The sequence below is a fragment of the Drosophila kikkawai genome, chromosome 3R (assembly GCF_030179895.1).
Source record: "Drosophila kikkawai strain 14028-0561.14 chromosome 3R, DkikHiC1v2, whole genome shotgun sequence".
NCBI lineage: Eukaryota > Metazoa > Arthropoda > Insecta > Diptera > Drosophilidae > Drosophila > Drosophila kikkawai.
Genome location: NC_091731.1, coordinates 27,735,468 through 27,760,326, shown reverse-complemented (window position 1 = coordinate 27,760,326; position 24,859 = coordinate 27,735,468).

The following is a 24,859-nucleotide window of genomic DNA, read 5'->3' as shown; positions in this document are numbered from 1 at the left end:
TGTATGAAAAAAGTTGGCCTACTTCAGTTAAGTTGCTCATAAAACTAAGGTTCAGAGACAGACCCAAGGTCTGCGAATTTATTTTGAATATAAACTTTATTGACCAGCAAATAAATTTAATACTATTATTGATTGAAAGTAATTTTTAATATTTGTAAATTCCTGGCTAGGAATTTTACATATTTACACTTGGCACTTATTTTTCATGGTGATGATCACTATTTATATTATTAACATGTTTTACACCCTCTTTCACACTTTATTTAAATATATTAAATAGTTTTAAAGACATCCGTTATCGTGTCATATATATATAACACATTCCTCTTTCGATTTATGCAGTTTTATTATGCATGCATGATATGTTATTTGTGTTTTTCCCAGATTTCTCCTCAAAGCTGGGTCAGCGACCACAAAAATAAGTTATCGCTCCGCGAAACTGACACATGTTGCAGGGACCTTCTCCCCTGTCCAGGGGAGCCAGATGTTCGGCCACTGAATTTCTGCGGCGGCCAGCGGTTGGTAGTATTCTAGATATCCTTCAGCTCGACGGGCTGGTTAGTTAGTCAAAGCCAAAGCCAGCAATGGTCAGCTGCTTGTGGCACTTCGTTAGCTGCTTTTCTACGGCAAAGGTGCAGAAGGAGCGGGAGAAATGCAATTTTTGCTTTTTGTTTTTTAATGAAGAGCATTGCAAGTGAGCTACGTTGGCGGCGGAGGCAACCAATTAAATTTCCTGGCCATCAAAGGCCAAAGCGAATGCTTGAGTGGTAAGCAACGGAGCACAAAAAGGGGGAGGTGGATGGTAGGGAGGCTGCAGATAGGCTAATTGAAAATACAGAGGGTGAAGTGTGTATTTATTTTGTAACTTTAATAATTCAAGGGCTGGTCGGGCATCAGCTGGTGATTTGATGCCCCTCGGCCCGCTGGCAAACTGAAGCGAAAATTGTCATATGTAGATTTATAGGGAATGATAAGAATAATATTTACAATGCCCCAAAGGTTACGCACACAATGACAGGCGCCCAGGCAGCTAGCCAGCTGTACTCACTCACACAAAGTCAACTTTATGGGATACTTAATGTCCAGTCATAGAACCGGGAATATTCAGCCTGATGCCACATTATGCCACACGACGACCCTCAAATTACGTATACGCCCGGACATGCCAGGGTACTTAGCGACCGTCGATGGCAGACGCCTTAGAGGCGCTCCTGTAGTTCAGAACGTATAACCCAGTATCACAACTGGACACTTTGATCGCAGTCAGAGATTAGATTTCCAATTTGACGTGAACTTTCCAACTGCCTGATAGAATTATGGCTTGAGCCATTGAAGCGACAAGCACACTCTATGTTCATTTAGATATTGTAGAGCTTGAGCCTTAAGGGTAAAAGCTTGTATCCATATAAATATTTATTATAATAAATTTATTTCCCAAGTTAAAGTCCTCGAATTAAAGTCAGCTGCAGTAGAGTATTCCGCTGGCATTAAGTCCAATATCGACTGGCCCTGTTTGCCATGGGTTAAGGGTCAGCAGAGTTACATGTGCTTTCTGGGGATATTATCATATGGCACACACAAACACTTAGGCCGCGCGCACACTACGAGCTGAAAGCAGAGCTGAGATAAGCGAGCTGATAATTTCAGTGCAAATTTCTAAGCTCAGCTCCGCTCTCGGTGTGCGCGCTCTCATACAAGTAGTGTGTTTGTTTCAGAGAGCTGATAAGCCGTCAGCCGTCAGCTCCGCTTTCAGCTCGTAGTGTGCGCGCGGCCTTACAGTTGCACGTAATATGCTGCTATCTGGTTGCGATTCCAGCTGCTGCTCCTTTGGCGAGCGTAATAAAGTGTTGCGGAAGTTGGACATATTGGTTTTTAATATTGAGTTACTTGTTTGTCTGGCGGACTTTCAAGTGGAGCTAAGCAAGCAGGCAGGCAGCTCGTTAGGGAGCAGATCGGATGGCCAGGATGGCCGGGTTGGCCCACTCCGGACCCAAGGAGAGGCCACCAATCATACGCGAAAACGGATTCTGTTTACTCTCGTTATAATCGCTTTGCCTGACTCAGCTCAGCTTACCGAATAAATTTCCACATTCCCTGACCAATTTTAAAACAACAAACGACCCGCCCGGCAGCCGGGTCCATTCTGGGCCAGCCTCCGTATCCCCATTCCGTCCCGCGGAGGGGCGCCTGTCGCCATGGCCGCCCCAAATTGGCGCCATTTATTTACTTGTTTGTTTCAACTTCCGTTCATTGCCACGCCGCAAAAAGTGTAAGCTATGGCGGTGGCGCATACCTCAAACGATCTGGCTGCTCCTGGCTCCTCCCGGCTCTGGTTCTGATTCCGATTCGGATTCAGATGCGGATACGGATTCGGATTCGGATTCAGAGAGTCCCCTCCGCGCATTTCCGCTGCCATTAGCCGACAAACTTCATTTGTCATCTCATTTTTCTGCTCGCTCGACAGTTTTCTTCCCTTTTTGCGCAGTGAAAATTTATGTAAACGGACATTCTCATTCTCATGCTCCTCAGTTGCCGGACACTGATTCCGGCTGGGAGGCTGGGCGGCCTCCGACGCGGACGCGAACGCTGGCCCGTTGCGGTTATGATGACATAAAAGGCGCTGCTGATAAAACGAAAAGGCAAACAAGGCAATCGCACCAACACGGAAACAATTCTCTCCGGCGATTGTGATCTGTGTGTGTGCCACCAGTATGGCGGGTGGACCGGAAGGGGAACACTGAATGGTGCAGCGGAAACAACATGCTGTGATTTAAGACTTCATTTCGCCGGCAAACCCTGCGTGCCTCTTGAGCTCTTCTTTAATAATTGCAAAACCGAAGACACAACTCTCCTCCCCCCGCCCATTGTCGATGTTCATTTGGGCGCTCCTCTGAATAATTGAATTATTTAATGCTGCGCGATTGCCATTGTAACTGTAACAGTAACTGAGACAGAAACGTGGCGGAAGCGGATATGGAAGTTGGCTGCTGCCGCGAGAGATCCCTGTTGGTATTGTCATCCGCCAGTCCTGACATTGTGTGAATTCATTTAATTAGCGAAGCAGCTCAATTCAGAGTGTTAAATTTCGCGCTTCTGTAAATTCCCCCCTCGAATATATACTATATATTCTGGGAGCTGGGCTCTGAAAGTTTTCCCAGTTTGCCGGTGGGTTTAGCGACCTCTTCCTCCAGCGCCATTCAGAGCCGTGTGCGAGTGTGCAGCAGCTTTCAGCGAAAATCTCGCTGGGGCATCAAAAATCACGTGCGCTGCGCTGCTCCTGCAGTGGCAGCTCCATCTGAGCAGGAAACTAAATTAAACCGTTTTGTTGCCGGCCAGCAATGAATGAGGCAAGAGGCAATAAAAGGCGTCAGTTAGCTAAGTGCTGGCTGCTGCATTGTGCCAAAGTGCGTTCACAGATGAGTGGCCAGATGGGCAAAAGCTGATGTTGCCCCTCGGATTTCACTAAGCACTGAAAGAAAAGTTGCCTTCAAAATATAATTTATAAACTATTTATTGGAAATATTAAACGAGGAAAGTATATAGGTGTTTATAATATATTGGTTTTAAATAAAATGAATTTGGTGTAAGGATAATACTCGGTAATATTATTTATAAAATAGTTATTAAGAATCTAATGAGTATACATTTTGTACTGATTCCATATGATATATTGTTAAATTTTATATTTAAATTTTAATTAAGTATTTTTAATTAATTTATTATTTTTCCAAGTGCTCAACATTGCCTTTGTGCCGCCCCTGAACGCGCAATCAATTCATACGGCTCTTGCTGGCAAAAAACCAATTAAATTTTATAAGCCGTACAACTGGCATAGAACGATTCCGGCGGACAAGTTCAAGCACCACCTCAGGGGTGCAGTTGAAAGTTTACTCACACAACTCCGGCGCACACATCTTAGACGTCTGCAATTCTTTAACTACTTTTCGGCTCGGCTGTGAATTTCAAAGTCATTTCGAAGGCAGAACCGCAGAAGCCATCGAACAACAACAATGCCGTTAATTATTCATGAATAGAAAGAATAAGTAGTGGAGAGGTTATCGGTGGGATAGGGATGCAGCCAAAGCCTTGGCAGAAAATCCGAGTTAAAAACTTTGGCGCCCCGCAACCGGCCAAGAAATAAAGTTTTGCCGGAAAGTTGATCCCTTGGATTTATCCAACTAGACAATTTGCCAAAGCTTTGTGGCGTGGGCTGGCCATGTGTAATAATGAAATGCCACCCTGGACGATCCGGGGTCTTGTGTATTCACCATACGCCCCGTTGTACAACTTGCATATGTTGTAAATACTTTCGGAAGAGAGAGAGCGAGAGAGTCCTGGAAGCCGCAGCTGGGGCAAAACTCCGAATTTTGGGCTGTTGATTGATTGATGTTTGGCTTGAGGCCAGCCCGATTTGGCCGGCACCGAAGGGATCACAAAGTTGCAATATGTTTTTCCAACTTTTCCGGGGCCCTCGGGCCTGTTTGCATGGCTTATTTCGTCGGCAACAATTTAATAGGCCTTTCGATGGAATTTCAAATTAAATTCCCTTAAATTAGCATTAAAAATGCGCAATTTTCGAATTATTGATGGCTCACAGAAATCAATTTCGTTATTTGCCATGGTTTTTGCAGCTTTACCGTTCGTCTGACTGGCTGGCTGGCTGGCTGGACGCTGTGTGTTTTAAGCACACAAATCAATGCAATTTAGAAAATTGCATTTATAGGCGAAATGAATTTGAAATTAAAATCGAGTCGAGCAAAAAATAATCCGAATTACGGATATTCTGCCAAAGATGAAGCGGGGCATAGAGCGATTGATTGTATTCCTTTGCAGCAGCAAACATATAATAAGGAATAAATTATAAAATTGTAGTGACTAATGTTTATATATCATTTCGGTATATGTGTGGGGAAAACATTCCCATTAGCATATTGTCGTTTTGTTGTTGGGAGAAACAAAATTCAAAACAAACAATGCAACTAATTAAGTTGCTAAAATCCATTTCAGGGGCATTTTGTACTGACACACTTTGTTGGGGCAGTAAAAGTGTTTGTAAAGTCCCGCTGCAGGCGTGGCACAAACAGCTCACTCAAGTCAAAGGGTCGCAAACAAACAAAACACCAGAGCCAACAACAACAGCAATCCTGGCCCAAGGAAGTGGCCCAAAGAGCCCTCCCAGGCCGCTCGCTATCTGCTCTATAATTTATTCATGTCAAAGAAATTTCATCGCCTTGAGGCTGCCAACTTGTTTGTAGTATTTGCTGTAGTTTTGCCGCTTGGCCAGGTGCCTTTTTTTAAGGATCTGGAGCAGGACCAGAGACGAAGAGCCTCCGGCTCTGCTCGGCTCCTCCAGCGGTCTGCTAACGATATGTCCCCTTGAAACGTTTAACATCAATAATTTATAATGTTTGGGTTAGCTGTGTTTTGTTTTCGTTTCGTTTTTAAGCTTTTTCTTTGGCATAATTTGGCAAATTTTTGTTTACCCAACGGACGGAAGGATTTCCATATCAATATATTCCCGAATTAAATTGGGCGGGCCTTTAGCTTTTACATATTTTAGAGACGACCACTAATGGATTTAGCCGGAGGAAGTGTTTTATTGATTTTATTTACCTCTGGGAGGCACACATCACACGTTCTTAGCTGCTGGAGAATGCCTTCATCAAACTGGTTATAAAAATAATTGTGAAATAAACTGGAAAATATAAGGTTTCATTGGGTATTCGGACAAGCTAAAATTAACATTGTTAAGTGACTAATATTTAAATTACCAATGCACTTATCTCTTTAAACAAAAACGTTTTAGTGGCTCAAGAATAATGCACTGCCGTTTTGTGATATTTAGTATTTTAATTGGATTTTAAAACAAATCCAAGGCACTTATCCATTCAATCCAGCAAATAAACGTACGAATTAGCTATTGCTCCTGGGAAACAGCAGGGATTCTATTTGCCTCGATGGCCATTTGAGTTAAAGGCACTTTGTGCAATAACAAGAGCTGCTGCAATTACAAGTGCGGGCTGTTCTTTACTTTGCGATTTAATTCAATTTGGCTGAGAGAGAAATCCTTGGCCATGATGGCAGTTGCGGTCGGTAGATATGTACGAATGTTATATATATTTATATGGATTTAGGGGCTTGGCACGTGGAATGGCAGCAACTGCAACCGAACTCATTAAACTGCGTGCACTGCTGTTGCGGCAGCTTGCGGTCGGCATTTTGGGGTTTAATTTTACTAATTCACATGATGGCTCACACACGCACTGCACTAGTATAGAGTGTAGTGTAGTGTGTGTGTGTGTGTGTAGGGGCCAGCTCATTCGGGTGACCAAATGTTAATTTTAATTTATGCGGCCGCCTCGCACATTTGTCGCATTAGTTGTGGGTCTCTTTAATGACTGATTTATTGGTCAGCAGGAGCAGGCTCTGGAGCGGGGGCGGTGGCGATGCCAGCAAAATTCCGAATTGAATTGAATTATTTATTTATGCTCATTTGCAAACATTCAATAAAAACGCAAAGCTGGCAAAAACAACCATCGGATCTGGGCCAGCGGCTTTCTAAAGTAATTAGGACATTTAACCAATAAAGCGCGTGGTCGATGGTTGGAACATTTGCATTGGCCTCGTCGCGGCACTGATTGATTAGAGGCCCGCATTATCGGGACGATTCACTCATTCTTCGTGCGGCCACTGTCCCGGGAAAAGTTTCCTCTTCCCGCAGTTAGCACTTAATGCCAAACGCCCGGAACCGGAACCACCACCACCAGCATCCGCGGGACACACATCCCAATTTTCCACCGGCAAGCGGCTAACGGCAAACGCACAAACGAATTTTAAACACTTTCTGCATCAAATCCACTTTACAATTTTGTTTGCGTATTTCAATTTCGGATTTTGATTTCGCATTTGATTGCCAAAAGCGATTTTACTGCTAGACTTTCCTGCACTCCAACAGGCACTTGAAAAAATAACGTTGTGGTGATTTCTCATAAAAAAACAAACAAGACACACACACGTGTGTGAAAGATAATACTGGGGGGTATGTATATAAAAACTTTATAAAATAATTTCCAACCAATGAAAGCCTTTTTTTTTATTATTGTGAGTATGATTTTATGTAGCTTTAAGGCCTTCAAGGGTGATGTTTTTAAGGTAGTTTTAACATCACTTTAAGCCATATATATATTAAGAAAAATCAATTCGAAAAGGGTTTAAGGGAATCAAAATAAATATAATGATTGAAAATACAAAAATTGAAGAAAATTCCCTGGAATAATATATAATCATAAAAGAGTATTAACCAATACCGAGATCTCCCATCTCCTCTTTTCACCGTGCACACATGTAGATACTTGACCTGGGTCCTGGCCCTTCCAAAAACTATTAATTTGATTAAAAGTCTGCACTTTTATTTGCCAGCAGCACACGCGGAAAACTTTACAGCTCTCGCTCCAGCACTCGGCACCCCTTTCCTTCCGGCGGGAAGTGCAGCGTACGAGGGTTGGATGGGTCGTTGTTTTCCTGTTTGTGTTTTCCACGCACATTAAAATGTCGTTAAAGCTGGTGAAAATCAAATGTACGAAATTTTCCATGGAAAATTTATTGCGCTCTGCCAGGAGCAGCAGCATCGAGAGCCGCGCTGTAAATGCCATTTTAACGCCTGGTTGGGACCACAGCTCCGCCGCCCCTCCGTGTTCGTCCTTCATCCTTCGTTATTCCTCGCTCGCCCCCTTCCCCTGGGAAAGGTCCTGGAAAAGCCCCTGAAAACCCTCCTGTGCACATACCTCTCGACTGATTGTTGTTGCTGCTGCTTGTTCGCTGGTTGACTTGTGGTCTTGTTTTGCGGCTGCCTTGCCTGCCACGCCCCCATCTACCTCCCACGTTGCACCTCATTTGCATGCAATTCATTTTCTTAAGTGCAATTTCCATTGTTTTGCCGAGTTTATTTGGCTGTTTCACTCAGCTCAGCCCGGCTCTTCTCGCTGCCGTGTGGCACCTTTTGTTTTGCAAATTACATTATTATTATTATTATGGTCGACTTAGAGGGGGGAGCTGCAGAGCATTTCCATGGGAATGTAATTCCCGCACTAATCTCACCATAAATATATTCCGGCTGCAGGGGCTTGAGGTTGCTTCAAAAATTTAATAGAACCATTGAGCGGGTTTTGGAGATGAAAGCCGGGCATATGACAGGAATCTTCTCTTTTTCTAGGGGTTTTTGGGTGGACAACTGCAGGTACAAAAATAGGAACAGAGATTCTAGTTTGAAGTTTTATTTTTTCTTGTTTAATTTTTCAATAATCCAGCTTTACTTTTTACGATATATTTTTTTACTAATATTTTTAAAGAGGAATTTACTAGCCTACTAGAACTGTCAGTAAAAGCATTCCTCCTCCTCGTTCTTTGTGTCTGCTGCACCCCCCCCTTTCATATCTCTTTTGCAGTTGCCAAAAATTTCATTTAAGTTGGACTTTCGGCGAGGGCAAAAGATTGTCCCTCGCTTTTTGACGCTGACTACGAGTCAAGAACGAGCGCCGGAAAATTATTTGTACTTTTCTTACATTTTTGTTTAATTAATTTTACAAAACAGCTCGCTGTTGTCAGAGTTTATGACACTCTTGCTGGGGATTTTATGTTGACAACATTGACAAAATGTCAATGCTGCCCGGGCGCTTGGAATCGCGAAGAATGCTCCGCATAATTAGCCTCAAACTCTTGACAGTTGTTTCGGCGGAGGGGGGACATTTGCATGAATTAATTAGGAAAAGTTTCTCTCTCGAACTCGTAGTTGAAAGTTGGACTGGCAATCCATTGGACTAGTGACAGAAATTAGCTGACCAAGATGCCACGCCCCCAGTGGCACTCTATGTAATTGAAAATGGCGAGGGAATAGGGCATAAAACAAAACAAAAAAATATGAAATGGGCGGTGAGCTCAAGGAATTCAATCAATTTCAAGGCAAACTTGAAATATGTGCACTGCTCCGTTCTTGTCTTTTTTGTGCTTTTCTTTTTTTTTATTGAAGCTTGTGTTGCTGTTGTTGGATGCGTTGCATTTTAATTAAAAGCACAAACTGCCGCATGCCGCATGCATATTTATGAAAGTAATGCAACCAAAGGCAACAACAACGGGAGCGACTTTTGCACACCTATACACACTCACCTGGCTGGACGCACGCCTAGTCAAATTATATATGCGCATATTTTATGCATTTTTCCCAGCGCTGCTCACTTCGCTCTTGCCTCTGTCCGCTTTTTCTGCGCTTTTCCTGGCTCTTTCTTCTGACCCACTCACGGCCTGTGTGGGTCCTGTGCCAAAAACGCAAAATCGCTTTGCGCCTGAAAGTATGCAGCAAAGCGTGAAGCATGCAAAAGGGCGGCATACCGATTGGTGTTTCAATCTAAAACAACCCACACACCCCACCCACATACACACGCACCCCCTCGCTTGCAGTGACGAGCGCTGGAGATGAAAAAGTTAAATTTGTTTCGTGTCAAAGCGTCGCCGCTGGCCGCCCAAGCCAAGTCTAAGCGCGTTCGACATTTTTGCACAGAATTGAAAAAAATAGAAGGCAGCAAGGACGACAGTGGATAGGATGCCATCACGCTGCGTATCTTCCTACCGCCGCATTCTGCGCCACACACATAGCCTCGGAGTGTGTGAGTGTGACAGGCTGCATGGCAGACATTGCTTATACGCCATGTTGACCAACAGCGGCAACAGTTTTGTGTTTTCCTTTAAATTGCATAAATATGAGCACATCATTGTGTGTGCGGGTAAGTACACAGCGGGAAAAATTCAGTAATTGCTGTAGATAAGTCAAGGATATTAAGAAAAACAAGGAAAATTTGAAAAATGTTATATAAAAGCTTATCTTGCTAAAAATGAAGCAAAGAAAATAAAACCCTTTTTGTGTTAAATCTTTTGTAAGTTTATTTAAAAACTAATACCACAAAATTCTTCTACGAAATACATTTTAAGTTCTCAAAAACAATATTAAGGCATACATTATATGCAAAGCCCAAACAAAGTCTGCTATAAAAGGGATAATCGCTTTTTCAGTTAACCTAATCCCCCAGGATTACTTGTATTACTGGGATATTTGCATACATATTTTTCGACAACAAAAACTGAAAACTCAATTAAAATTTCAACTCTTTTTTTCTCAGTATCCGTGTGCGTGTTTTCTGTTGCATATTTTTGGCCGCAAAGTGTGGCCTCTGGAACGCAGCAGTGCTGCTGCAGCACGCAACTGAGTGTGTCTCCCTCGTCCACCGCTCCACAGCTGACAGTTGGCCCGTCGGTTTGGGATGACACCTGCAATGCTCGCATTTTATTACATTTTATGCGCCCAGCCATGTGTGCGCGTGTTTGGGTGACCATGTCAGTTGACAAAGGCATTGGGGCGAATAAACAAATGATATTCAATTTATTGTCCCCGGAATATTCACAGTTTGCGGAATGTGCCCGCGTCCCAAATTATGAAATTTATTTGCTGAAATGTGACGAAGGTCAGGCGGCGTGAAATAAGCAGCTGCCTGTCGCTGGAAACTCATTTTGGGGGATTAATTTGGACTTGGCTCTAAGGCGCTTTAACGGTCCGCAGCCAACGGGGGACTAAGCCGTCGTCATCCTCCCGAAATAATTAGCAGAGAGAGAGAGAGAGAGAGAGAGAGAGAGAGAGAGAGAGAGAGAGAGAGAGCGGTAGGTGTGATCTGTTTTTGCCAAAAATATCGAATGCAGTTCCTGCAGAACCAAGTTTCTGCTCTATTCGAAACTTTTGGCACCGCAAGTTTTGCCAGCACAGACAACACTTTCACCCCCACTGCAGCAGTCGAACTATATACTTTGCAAACTTTGCTTTGTCGCGCATATGATATTCCCTCTGACATTCAATCTGTGTGTGCCTCGAAGGACTCCGGGTCGACTCCATTGACCGAACGGGACCGGGACTGAGTGGAACTGGCAGCAATTTGCCAGAGTACGTCTTGCCGTTGCTGCTTGAGTGGATTTAAATTTACTCAGCCAGTGTTTTTCGCCCTTCAATGGCCAAGCAATGAGCTGGAGAAATTCCTTCAATTCGCATCGGAAGCCAGATCAATTCTGATAGATATAGTAAAAGCGGATGCGAAAGTGGAAGTAGGGAGGGGTCAGTCAGTGGACTAAATACCGCAGTGAATGCAAACAGACCAGCTGAGAGCTTTCACCTGTCTGCATCAGCACATCAAACAGCACTCGTGCACTCGGAGAACAAGGATATTCATAGAAAACTTGAGAAAACCACCAAGCACTTCTTTAAAGTGTTACTCTTGGCCCGCTTGTATTTGTTTTTATACCTTAAAATTCGTTTGAACACTTGAAAGGGAGTGAGTAATTTTTCTGAGTGAACTGTACGTCAGACCACATCGAGCGCCGCCGGATGTGGCCGCTGTGTTCGGGTACTTAGTAAGCATATCCGTTTTGGTTTTATTTCCGCTCTGGCCACCCGCTAACACACTCACCGCACACGTATGCATGCACCTGCTGCCGTTGCTTATGTATGCACACAAAGCAATTGCAATTGCAATTTGATGCACAAACAAAGGCCAAACTCCGCTCCAGGTGCCCTGCTGCACTGGCTCCGATCCCTTTTCGGGCTCTCGGAAATGCAATTTTTGCCCTGCGGTCAAGCTGATTGCCTGCCCGGCTCCCGGCTCCTGGCTTTGCCTTTTGACGCCTTTTTGCCTTAGTCCAAAACTCCGCCAAAGCTCATTTCCGCAGCCACAATTAAAATGTTAATCCGTCGGGGGCAGGTGGCTAGCATCATAGACAAGAACATGATTATGCTAATCGTTTCTTTTGTTATATCCTCCGGAAGAAACTGCAACTCGCATTAAAGTAAATGTCGGGAGATTTCTCTATTCAAGTTGGGAACGACAATTACAGTTCTCGTTTCTCCAGAATAATGCTTTAATTTGAAAAGAAATGATAAAAGGTTTGTGAGTTTTAATATAATAAATATTTGATTCTTATATAAACCTAAAAATGAATCATAGAAATATCAATAATTTCATTGTTTTAAATTAAATTTCTTTAAAGCTTTCCCCTTTGGAATTTCTTTCCTGAGTATTCAGAATTCGACCCTCCATCTTGTTGTTCCTTTTCCAACCCTCACCTAAACTTGCAGCAGGGAGAAACTAAATTTTTCGTTAATTAAGGCGAATTCCCGATGAAAATTTCCGCGCAGCTTAAGCGTAAAAAGCGAAAGCAAATATCGGCATGCGGCTGCCGCGGTGGCAGGGTAAAACTTAAATAAGACAAGCTGCATTCCGCTGCCAGTGCTTCAGCCTTCCGCACATCAGACCCTCGACGACCTCGGCGCATTTGCTGGGATGCAATTTTAATTTAGCCACCGAAATGAGCAGCCGGGCCCGAAATGAGGCTGTGGAAACGGGTTGCAGCCGCAGTTCAAGTCAAGTCGAGTCCTCTGGCCGGGCAAACAAAGCAGCTCGCCGAATTGTTTCGCGCATTCATTTTAAGTCATTTCGGAGGAGAGTTTGCCTAATGCACAGCTGCGACCGCACTCCACAGTGGAAGGGATGCCCTGGGACCACGGGGCGTATGCGCAACTTATGAAGATTGCCGCGGCTGTTGATGTTGCCAGCTCTTTTTGTTGCCGCCGTTTCGCCTAAAAATGTCAAGTCACAAGTGTTGAATTCACACTTGACAAAGCAGCTGCCTGAGGGCGTTTGGGCGTGGCGCAAAGTTGCAGCGGCAGCGAGAAGAGAGGCGCTGCCAACTCGGAGACACATTGCAACTGACAGTTTTCATTAAAATGTTATCAAAAACGCAGTTTCCGCTCTCGCTAACCGCAAATGTGCCAGCCAAAGGAGAAGGAGCTGCACAACAAATGGCAGTAGAGGGAGGTGTATCGGGATCTGTGCGGAATACGAGTATCTGCGACTTAAATGACTGAGAAGATACACTAATAACAGCAGCAAGCGTTCAGCAGCCAGAGTGTCCCAGTCGCTTTGCCGCACTAATCTCAGCCAGTCAAAATGGAACGCGACTATGGCAGCTGCTCCTCTTCATTTCCGATGCATCGTCTTCCTGTTGCCACGCCCTTGCGGCAAGTGCTGTTTATTAATTGCAGCCTGTTTGGGGGCCAATGTTTCCATGTCATTGCCAGGACAAGAGCACGACTCGAAGGGGATTGCTTTCGAAAATTAAGCATATATGAATCAATTTGCGCTTGAAAAGTTATCCAGTGAGGTTTTGGCTTAGATTACACTTGCAGAAAATATAGTTATACTTGGGAAATTATTTCTTTTAGGCTTAAGACTAAAATTATAGTACCCTGAAAGGGTTCTTAACACTAAAAAAATTTTAAAGTGTTATATAGACATTGAAAATTTAAAAACTTTCAAGAATTAGATATAATTTTCTTTTTGTGTACGTGTCTTTGAGTGCAGAAATTCCTTTGCTCGACTCATCAACTTACACAAGCATCAACATTTTGCTTAACTTTCTTCGCTGCTAAATACCCCACACACTCCACTCAGACACACACACGCAGTGCACTCTGCTTAGATAATAATTTATTTAGCGTAAAAAGAAAATGAATGCAAATTTTGGTGGCGTGGCAAAAAGTTTTTGATTAAAGTGAAAACGAAACTCGGCTAAGTTACAGCCAGGCGAAGGGAGGAAGGCACGCTGATGGGTGCTGGGAGGATAATACCTGACGAGGGGCTGGGGATGGATGCTCATGTTATTCCAGGTGCTGTGTTGGATAGTTTTAGTTACCTTTTCCCTGCCTGCCTGCCACCCACGCCGCTTCTGCTGTCAATTTTCATAGTTGCTTTTGCTGCTGCCAACCTGAAATTTATTGTGCACAAATTTCCTAGAAGGTGTGTGTGGTGGGTGGGTGTGAGAGAGAAGCGTGTTTTGTGTGTTACCATTGCTGCTTTTATTTCCCTCTATATTTTTGTATTATATTATTTTGTACCCAGCACTCATGGGCTGCCAGGCAAAGGGATGATGTTTAAAGCCATAAGGTAAATATTTATCTGCTCAGGTGGAGTGGCGCTGAGGCAACATTCGTCTATTTGTGCTTTTAAGCTGATGCATCGAAACACTAAAATAGAAAAATATAAATAGAAGATCCTATTTGCATTAGTTTTTCTATATATTTCCGAAGCTGTATAATATTTTTTGTAACCATAAAAGTGCGAGTGGAAATGCTATTTAATATTAATGTTTCTTCTAAAAAAGGCCTTAATGAGAATCATTTAAAAGTATTATTTGTATATATTCACCCTTTATGTTAGCATTATCATTATAAATCAAATCATTTCACGGTCTCAAAGCAATATCCACCTTCCCTTTGCCGCTGCATATTTTCTTCTAAAGCGAGTCAAATTATTATGACCACCGTTTTCATTGGCCTTAGCTGCTGTTCATTTGTTGAAGTTCAGTTGGCAGCAAATCGTGGAAATGGAAAATTCGAAAATACGGCCCAGTTGTAAATCCAGGATCTTCGTAGCAAAAATTTGACAGGCCCTGGGACGCACTGACACAGCAGAAAATAGGACAAATGTGGGTCGCTGCGGGTGGAGGCGCCCAGCGAAGAGCTGTAACTTTTCTAATTGGCATTTTTCCGCAATGATTGCAGTTGAACACGCCGCGATAAAAGCTAATCGAATTATGCTTTTGGCAAATGCCACAACAGCTGCGCGAAACCAGCAAAAACTAACAAACAATTATGGCCGGGCGAAGCTTTGATGGGTGGGGGGTTGTGGGTGGCTCAAGGTTTGTGGGTTTGTGGGGCTCTGTGGCCATGGCTCTGGTCCTGTCCCGTTATGTGCAGCGTCATGTCAACGCCCAGCCGAGCGGAGCGAGACGAGTGTGGGTGCAGGGCTTCCGGCAAAAAGTTACTGGGCAAAGCAAAAACTCCGAAAGGATTTGTGTATGCGAAAAAATTTTACAAGCCATTAACAAAAATGTTGCGCCTCGGCATATGCCACATAAAATTCACTCAGCAGCAACAGAAGCAGCAGTGGCAACAATGGAGGAGTCACGAGACTAAGTCGGAAAACCAGGAAGTGCAAGGGAGATGGGAGTCCAGCATATTGATAGAGCTATTCGATTATGAAATACTCTTTCTATAAAAAAGAAATTTAATTCAATCTATACATAGATAAAGATTATGTAGCTAGCAGTATTATAGCTCTTATATTGAACTCCATTTTATTATGTCTATAAATTTGTGTGTTTTTATGAAGCATATAGTACCACATACTTGATCTTAAATGGTACATTATAGAATTATGAACTAACTAGAAACTTTCTTTTAATTTTTGTTTAAATTTGTGATTATTTATATTATCAATTATATTATTCTTTAATGTCTTAAAAGAAACATAAAATTATACAAATATTTTTTAACGAACCAATATCCTGTATTATCCTTAGTAAGGGCATTCTAAGGACCGAAATAGAAAGAGAGGGACAGGAATACCCTGAAAAAGATGGAAAGAGAGCAAGTCGAATGCCAAAATGTGCAATGCTAGCGATCTTGGCGCCGCTGCGTCCATTGCGGGTGATGGTCCGAGGAACGGGTGGGGACAGTGGGTGGGTACCGGAGGTGGGGGAGGAAGCGCCTGCCGGAAACAGGAAAAACAAACAAGGGAATGTTATGGAAGGAAGAAGGCAGAAAGAACCACAACAACAACAAAAACAACAACAAAAAGCGCATAAAAATAAAGCTGCGATACGAAAAGGCATGTAGGAAACAACACTAGCGGAAAAAACAACAGCAACGACGCGTCGGCACGGACACCGCCAACAACAACAACAATTGCTGGAAAACTCGCGCCTGTCGTGGAAAATGATAAATTTAAACGCAGTGACATGACAAATCGCCGCTCATTTGTATTAATCAGAAGAAAACAGCGAAAAAGAAAGAGGAATGTGGAGAAAGTCGGCACTAACCCTTTGCCTTGCTCCCTAACTGATGTTGCAATTATTGTTTTATGGCTTGCTTGGGCTTAGCCCGTCGCCCCTCAGCTCCCAAAATAAATTTTTGGCGGAGGAGCAGAGTGCTACAGTTGCTGGCATTTGCATTGCACAACGTTATAATTTGAACAGAAGTTAATTTTGCGAGAAATTAAAATTCCTCGTTGCAATTGCAGCTGCAGCTTGGCTCGTTAAGGGGTGGCGGACGGTTCGGGGGCGCCCCGAGTGGGCCAAGTTCATTATGTGGGCCAGCAGCAGCACTTACTTCCGAGTGATTTATGCCCGACTCGAGCCAGCAGAAGCTGCCACAATGTCCGATTCCTTTGCAGTAGCCGCTATGTGCTCATGTTGCCGCTGCTCCTGGCACTCCATTCCATTTGCCGTTATCTGGCTGCTGTCAGCATGTGTCAATTTAATAAATAAACAAACAAGAACAATGATAAAGCGACAGGGGCGGGCAGGAAGCCAGAGGCGGGGCTTGGGCAGCGTCGAAGGAAATGGGAGCGAGACGCACAAAGACATGTGAGGGAGTTCTCTCTCTCACTGTGAGTGACTTCAAAAAATGAAATGAAATAATTCCAAAAACATGAACTGAAAACGGAAACGGAAACGGGCAAGTGTCAAATGAAGAAACATGCCCCGGACAAAAGGACTTGCCAACAGACGTACACACACACTTACACACAGAGGTATATATAAAAACAAGAAAGAGAAGTGAAAACACACACAGAAATACACTTGAATAAAAATCATTCTTTAAATAAAAACTTTTCTTTCAATTTATTAATTATTCATATTAAAAGATACTGAGGTATTTTCCAAATATAAAGAATAAAGTAATAATAGGAAAGAGAATCCTTCTTAATACCTCTATCTCCTTTATATATTAAGAAATTCTTAAGCTCCCAACATTTTTTCCCAGTGCCCTCAGCAAGTAATATTTGTGATTAATTTGGCTTGCTTTATTCTTGGTTTATTTTCGCTCATTTTTTTGGTCGGCTGGTCAGCGCGTGCAGCAAAATATTACGCAAACGGATCCTGCAGGACGAACGGGCGGCTGGGCAGGATTTTGGGCAACGTGAACGTCATCAACATCGTCCATCGAACGTGAGCTGTCAACAACTTCTGTGTGCGAGCGATGGGACCATTGTTGTTGCTTCTTCTCCGGACTCCACGAAGTCATCAGCCGCAGCCATTGCCCCCCTGGAACACAGAACCCATCCCAAGCCCCTAAAAGCCACCACCCAACCCCCACCATCACCCCGCAATGTTGACTTTTGCTCGAGTAACGAAATTAAATCGATGTCGAGCAAATGCCAATGCAGCTGGCGGAAAGTGCTTAAAGCGAAGCAACTGCTGAAATAACCCGAAAATTAAATCCCGACCAAGTTTGTGATAAATTTGCTTATGCCGGCAACTTAATGGAGAGTTTGCCGGCGAGTTGGCATTTTGCTATTTTCCTTTTTTCCGCTCGGACCGCAGACGGCAGCCGGAAACCGGAGAACTAAAAGTCAACAGAAAGCCATAGGTAGCCAGCGCCAAGAAGTGCGCAAGGCTTAGCAGCAAATCACTGAGCAGTGTGAAAAGAGCGAGATGGAGTGTAGCTGCTTGAAAGGATTTCGCAGCAACAACTGGCAAGTAAGACAAGATTTTGCAGTTGTCTAATAAAGCTTAGTGCCAAGTCCCAGAATTCAAATGAAACCAAGTCGAAGAAAGGAGTCTTAATTGTGGTATTTGCTAGCTTTCTTGGAGAGACAGGACTCTGCTTTAAAAGGACTTTAAGCCAGATGACTTTGAGTGTCCGAGAGGAATCACACGGCTCATTAGTCAGTCACTGACCCGCATTTCGATCAAGGAACCCTTAGCTTTCCAGCCCAAGATCGGTTGGAAAAATTTGCCAGGAGCCGGAATCTGATAGGATGGCATCACTGGGCTAAGCTCCTCTCAACCTTTCCCCGTTGGAGTTTTTGGTGAGAAAAATATTTAATTTTCATTAAAAATGTCGCTGCAATTGCAGCCATGCCACCGGCATTCATTGCAATGCACTATGGGGTTTTTGACCAGTTTTTGTGGCATTAATTAATAACTCGATCAGTTTTGAAGATATCGACATGAAACTTTACCAATCATCATTATTTGTCCCTAGGCACATATAGTATGAAAATCGTTCGGATCAGGAATCTATATCCTATAGCTCCCATAGGAACGATCGGGTAAAAGTAAAGATAAATTAATGAAATTTAAGGAGCTTATATTTGTTGCTATTTTAACACGATATAGCAATTTTGAACAAAATCGGACAACGCTTTCCCTAGGAACCAAAATAACCATAATACCGGAAATCAGTGTTTTTCCATACAAACAGCTACCAAATTGGCTCTGAAAACAGTGAGGTTATCTGAGAAAAATTCAAATTGCAACAAAAGTGCGGAAAAGTGCACGATAAGACTAACTGCTTTTTGCTCACAATTGACAACGCTACAACATACACTTGGACGCATTGAAAACTAATGCGAACTTCTATTTCAAAACTCTTCCCAAAGTTTAAATTTGTTTCTCAAAATTCAGCTTAAGGTGCATTTATAAAATGACAAAATGTCAGTATAAACACGCACAATTTAAACAATTAATACCTTTAACATGTAGTTAAAACCTGTGAAATCAGTGTCCATTAGTTTTTTCCTTTGCAAATTGTGTCTTACACGAATAGTTTAATTTCAAAGATCACTTCGTAAAAATTACAAAATTAGCAGACGCGCTTTCGGATGCAACAGCTGACTTTACAGCTCTGTTGCTAACATATGCTGTTAAGTATTAACATTTTGAGTATGAGGCATAACAGTTCGATGTTTTGTTAATACAATCCCACTATTTTTTTTTTAATTTAAGAACTTTTAAAAAATGACTAAATGCCACATAAAGTGGTCAAAAACCCCATAGTGCAATGGCGTAATGTAAAAATATAATTTGCATATTAATACTCCAAGGGTGGCGGCTTTATGGGTGTGAGTTTCTTATTTTTGTACTTTTTGTAGAGGGTATCAGGATTTTTTAGTAGCAGTTGGTGTCGTAGAAAGAGGTACGTACAAGTTCAAGCTTTTATAGCTGTATTTATTAACTCTTTGAATGAATATGCATGCCACAGAAAAAAAAGGAAGTTCTTATATTTTAAAATACATTTTAAAACCACTACAAGTCTAAAAGATGGCTTTGGAATTCTGGTTGCCAATTTCAAACCAATTTGTTTAAAACCATGATAGAATTATACAAGGTAGTCCACTCGACTGCCGAAGTCGTTCGGGTTTTGGTCCATTAATGTCAGTGCATGGCCTACTTGTCGAACTGAAAGGTTGTGTGTGGACGGTTTTTTTTTCAGAGCTTTAACCCTTAAGTGGCCAAGAAAAAAAATTACATTTACATACGTAGATGAGGTTTCGCATGGAGGTCTGATGAAACCATCATCGACATTTAAAAACAAAATAAATCAACTCGAATTTATATTTATTATTTTATTATATGTATTATTATTTATTATTTATTTTAAGATACGCATATACTTTGGAATTAAGAGCTTAAACAAGAGAATGGCTGTTAAACAACAAAAACAAAGAATTATGTCAAATTCAAAACTTATAAATATAAAATTATAAACAATACAACTCTTGTCATAACTAAGGAAACTTTTAGCCCCATGCACCGTGTACGGGTTAATCGAAGCACTATGTTGCCATTTCACTCACACTAACTATTGAATGCTATTTCACTCGCACTTACATCAGGGGACTATGATTTTGCCGAGTGGACTACCTTGTATAATTCTATCATGGTTTAAAACTATAAGCTTATTTTACTATCATCTTCAACTGATTAGATTAGATAATTTACAAAAAGATGCCATCTATTATTTACTTTAATATGCTGCAGTTCAAAACATAGATTTAGACCATCATGAATTGGTTGAAGCCCACCTCCAGATGCATTTCTCTTATTTACTTTGAATCAAGAATCTGAGCAGCATCCCTTATTTCCACTCCACACTCTCTAATTTCGCGCTCACGCCTGTTGTCCTGTTAAAATGTGTAGAGCCTCGGCACAGTGGCGCAAAACGGCAGTCCCCACCCACACAGCATCCCTCTCTCAACCCTTTCGCCACCCCTTGTGACCACTTGTAAGCGCACCTGAGCGGCAGGGCAGCCGTCAGTTTGCCGTCAAGCGCCGACTGCCATTTAAATTGTGCACGCCGCAGAATGAGAAAAAGTTTCAAATACTTTTCGCCACATGTGGACACTTGTACGGGGTGCAAAAAAAAAAACCAGAGGGAGGTGGGGCAAGAGGGGGCTATACAAGTGTCGCGGCGGAGTGCAACGACTTCTGCCGCTGTGACAGTCCAAAACAATTTGGGGATGAATTAATTTCAGCCAGCGCCCCGCAGTAGGCAACACTTTTTCGCCTTTTTTTCTGCACTCGTGTGTGCGTTGCAAAGTGAATTTGCCATCAGCCTAATCTCAGACGGGCCAGAACCTCCTTTTTTCCCGTTTCCCCACCCCTTTTCACCTGGGCCACCTGACCCACCTCTTGCGGGGCCAACGAACGACTTCATCGCACTTAGTTAAATGAGAAAGGGCAACAAATGAGCAAAAATGTTCGCGCTTCCTGTTGTGCGGCACGTGTGTGTGTGTGCTAAGGGTAAGGATGTACAGAGGTGTAAAGAGGTGTACGGAGGTGGCGGGGCTACAGTGGAGCTTGTCTGCTCGCCAGGTGGAAAGCACTTAACCGCGGTAAAGCTGCAGGCTGCATCCCAGTGATGCCGCACATTTAGAGATTTTTGAATTGGCCACTAAGAATGGGAAAAGCTTACTTTTATAAATTATAATAAGTTTTTAATTATTAAAATTATTGAAACATTTATAAACATAAAATAAAACACTAAAATATGGATTACATAACAAGAAGATTAATATGGTAATCATTAACTAATATTTGTTAAACTTCAAAGACCACTTTAAGATACAACATTGTAATTGTAGTTGTAAACCAAACACCTAAATCCATCTTAAAATTTATTTTAAATATTGTTCTATGTAAAATTATGTCAAATATTTCAATTTACTCTTTTTATTATCAACTAATAGCCACTAAAATGTCTAGAAAGACAGCCTTGCTGCATATCTCCACAGATGCGAGATGCAATGTTCCGTTTCTGGGAGCGGGTTGAGCAGTCGCGACCCTTGGAGGGTTGACTTGTCGCCACCGGCTGGTTGATTATGCTGCATAATAAAAGGGAAATGCCACCAGGCCACTTGCCGCCCTTTCTCACAATTATTTTTTTGTTTGTTTTCATTCGTAAATATCGCTTTTCATCGGTTTCTATCGCATAAAAAGCGAAAAACATTCCCATGCCCGTTCCCGTTCCAACCCTGAACTTTGGTTTGCGGTCGCCGTGTGCCTTCTGCGCTGCACGAAATAAGAGTGGGGAAAATGGGAAAAGGGAAAAAGCGAAAAGCGCTAACGGAAAATGTTCGACGGTCGGTGAGCCAGTCGAGCGGAGCGGTGAGTCAAAAATTTTAGCCGGCATTGGCATCGCTCCCTCCCAGCAACTAACCCTCCTACAAATACTCCCTCCCTTTAGTTTACACAAAGAAAAAGGTTATCTTAATTTGTTTAAACCATTTTGATCTTTAATATAGGTATTTTATAAACAGTACTCATTGTTTACATTCATTGTTTTCTAACCATATTTTAATTTTTATCAATTCTTTTTGTTTATAATTGTGGATATATGTTTTTTTCTCAGTGCACCTCCCTATATTTCGCTGGTGACGTCGGCAACGGCGCGCAAACGCAAAACCCGCTCAGGCGTGAATCGCTGGCGACGACCCCGGCCACCCTGCCGCCACCGCCCTCATGTTTCTGGCCTGTTTACACTGGCGAGGCTTGTCTAGCATAAAGTTACCTTCTTGGCTGCCATTTGGAGATTCATTTCGCCGAGTCTTAGATACATATTCAATTTTATGCTTGGCATGTGCCGCCAAGGTAAACTTTGGCCCGGCGTCTGGCGCGGATTCAGATTCAGAATCAGACTCGGCTTCGGATTCGGATTGCGGGGCAGATTCAGAATCAGAGACAGGGACAGGGACAGCGGAGACGGACTCGAGTACAGTTGCCGATTCCAATTCCGGTGCAGATCCGACTTTGCCCGCTGATTACTTGACATATGTTGGCGCTGTTTGCTTTGTGCGGCGGCGTGTAAAACTGTTTTGGTTACCTCCGACTCGTCCCTGGCTTTTTTGGGGCCCGCCGAAGGTTAATTTCGGCCAAGCTCGTAAAGTGCGTCCCCCTCGGGGGGAGTCACGGTTCTGGTTCTGGCGAAACTTGACAGCTGTGTGATAAATGAAGCGCATGAACGACACAAAATGCAACAGCAGCGGCAGCATCGGAAGACGCAGCAGCAGCAACAGCAGCAGCAGGGACAGCGACAAAATAGCAACAACACCCCCCAGCTTGACCTAGGCCATCAGCCCCGCGAAATGGCCAAAATCCCTCCCTTTTTCCATTCCCAACCTACCCCCCCTCCACCATCTTTGGCAAGTTTGTAACAAAATTTACTAATTTAATTTTTGCAATTTGGTTGAGTTTTCGCTTGCTCTCTTGCCACTCTTCCACGGTGGTACCTTTGCATATAGGGCAGCCACTCCGCTCTGCAGTTCATCCCCTAGCCTGGTGCTTACCCCATGCGCCTCAACCCAACCCGCTCTAGGATGCTGGCAACGTGCTGCCAGTGGCACTTGCAGCGTTTCGCGACTGTTGCAAGTGGCACGTTTCACGTGCTGAATGCCGGGGCCACCGACATAAACTACACAGCCAGAAAAACTAACTTAAAATAGATAACTATAGCAAAATGAATACATTTTTCACTAATCTCCTTTTTTATTTGTTAGTTGATGTATTTATTTTAATTTTATTTAGAGTTAAGTTATGTAGATTTATTCAAATGATTTCAAAATTTCCCATTGTCATATCATTGAATTATGTTAATTCGTATTTTCGGCTGCCTAAAACGAGTCATTGATTAATGGGCAACATGGAATTAAATTCTAATTACCCAGTTTTATTATTTGTTAAGTGACCACAGGTTATGACGGAAATGTGTAGTTTAATGTGCCAGTAATTGCGTTTAATCAAAACCATTGCTCTTTATTCAAATTTCAACTAGTTTGTTTTTCTGATTACGACTTTAAAAATTTACCAAAATAATTTCCTCTCCTTATCTCGATCCAATTTCTTTCAATGTATGCCAGTGCCGTCATCGTGGCAACTAATGTTGCATTATTAAGTTTTGAACTTTGTTGTGAGGCGACATCGTGCATCCGGCCAACAAGGACAACAAGAACGACAACGGCAGCAGGAGCGACATCCTTTTGCCTCATTGCTCGGAAGATGCAGCTGAAGGTGTCAATGCCGTATATTCGTTCGTACATATAGAGTGTGTACCTTGTTAGATCATTAAGAGTTCATTAGTCATTAAGTATGCCAGCGAATGTCACTGCAGCTGTTGTCTACTCCGCAACGCCCACTCGGCCTCCTCCAGCTCCTTCCTTGGGCGACAGCCTCGGAATATATGAAATTCCATTTGATTTTAATGGGAAATTTGTTGGGTAAGCACACCGCTTAGGGGAAGTGGGGCCCAGAGGGTCGGTCGCGTTGGCATGCTTCAAAAATCTTGGCAGTTAATAGACACCTGACTGCCGCCGCTCATGTGGAAGGCCCGATAGGAGCCCTGCCTCAGTCCCGACCATGCGAGTGGCCCGGCTTATCGCTGCCGGAAAATGGGTTAACAGGGTGCTCTACTCGGGGGCAGCCACCTTAAATTAGCCTGGGATTGAAAAACAGCAACTGGGGCCATAAAAATCCCAGTTACTCTCAGTTGCTTTAACTGTTTTACGACCATCGAAATGCGTGCGGGTCCCAAAAACGGTTAATTAAATGTTGTCTCCTTAACAACAGGGTGTGTATTTCGTATGGTTGTGCGCCGGCGGAGGGGTGTAGGTTTTCTGGGGCCACTTGAGCGTGAAAACTAATTGCAGACCGGAGCCAAGACGAGAACGTATTCGGATTACCCACTCGAAAGGAGGTTGGACGCGGAGCCAGCCAAGCGTTGGACGCGACATAATCACAATAGCACTAGGGGCTGAACAGACAATCAGAGTCAAGAACCGTACTGTTCACGGCGAAGCAAATGTATTCGAGTGTAAATAAACATTAACTGGTTGATTCTCAAATATCAATGTTATTTAAAGACAAGAAAGGTGACCAGGTATAAGACACTGTTTCATCTGAACCTAATTTTTCTTAGGTTATTCTTTGATTTTAAACAGTTTGGTTTCATTGTCTTGACACTAATCTCTCTTTGTCTACATGTTTTTTTATAGCACAAAACCCACCTTCCTTACCTGGATTACCAATGAAAAAGTATACGTACTAGTAAAGACTTCACTCACTGAGAATATTCACTACTAGTTTTAAGAATTGTAAAAGTTCTAATAATGTAGTCTGGAAACCTCTGAAGGTCTATCAATAGGTATATTTCCATGTATCACCTCATATCACGTAGCATGACTCTGCAACATTTTCTCCTCCCACATTGTACCAGCCATAATTTCCACTCAGAGCCAGCAACACACTCAAACCGGATCAAGCCTCTCCACTGGTTTAGCTCGTGAAAAAACGTAAACACAACACGTTTGATGGCTATAAAGCTGGCCAAGGGGTTTGAGCCTGTTGGCATAGGTCGCTCGGCAGCACTCGACAACCAAGCACGAAGTCCCAAGCCGAACTGGCAGCTAGTGTCTCCGTTCTCGGACTGTGA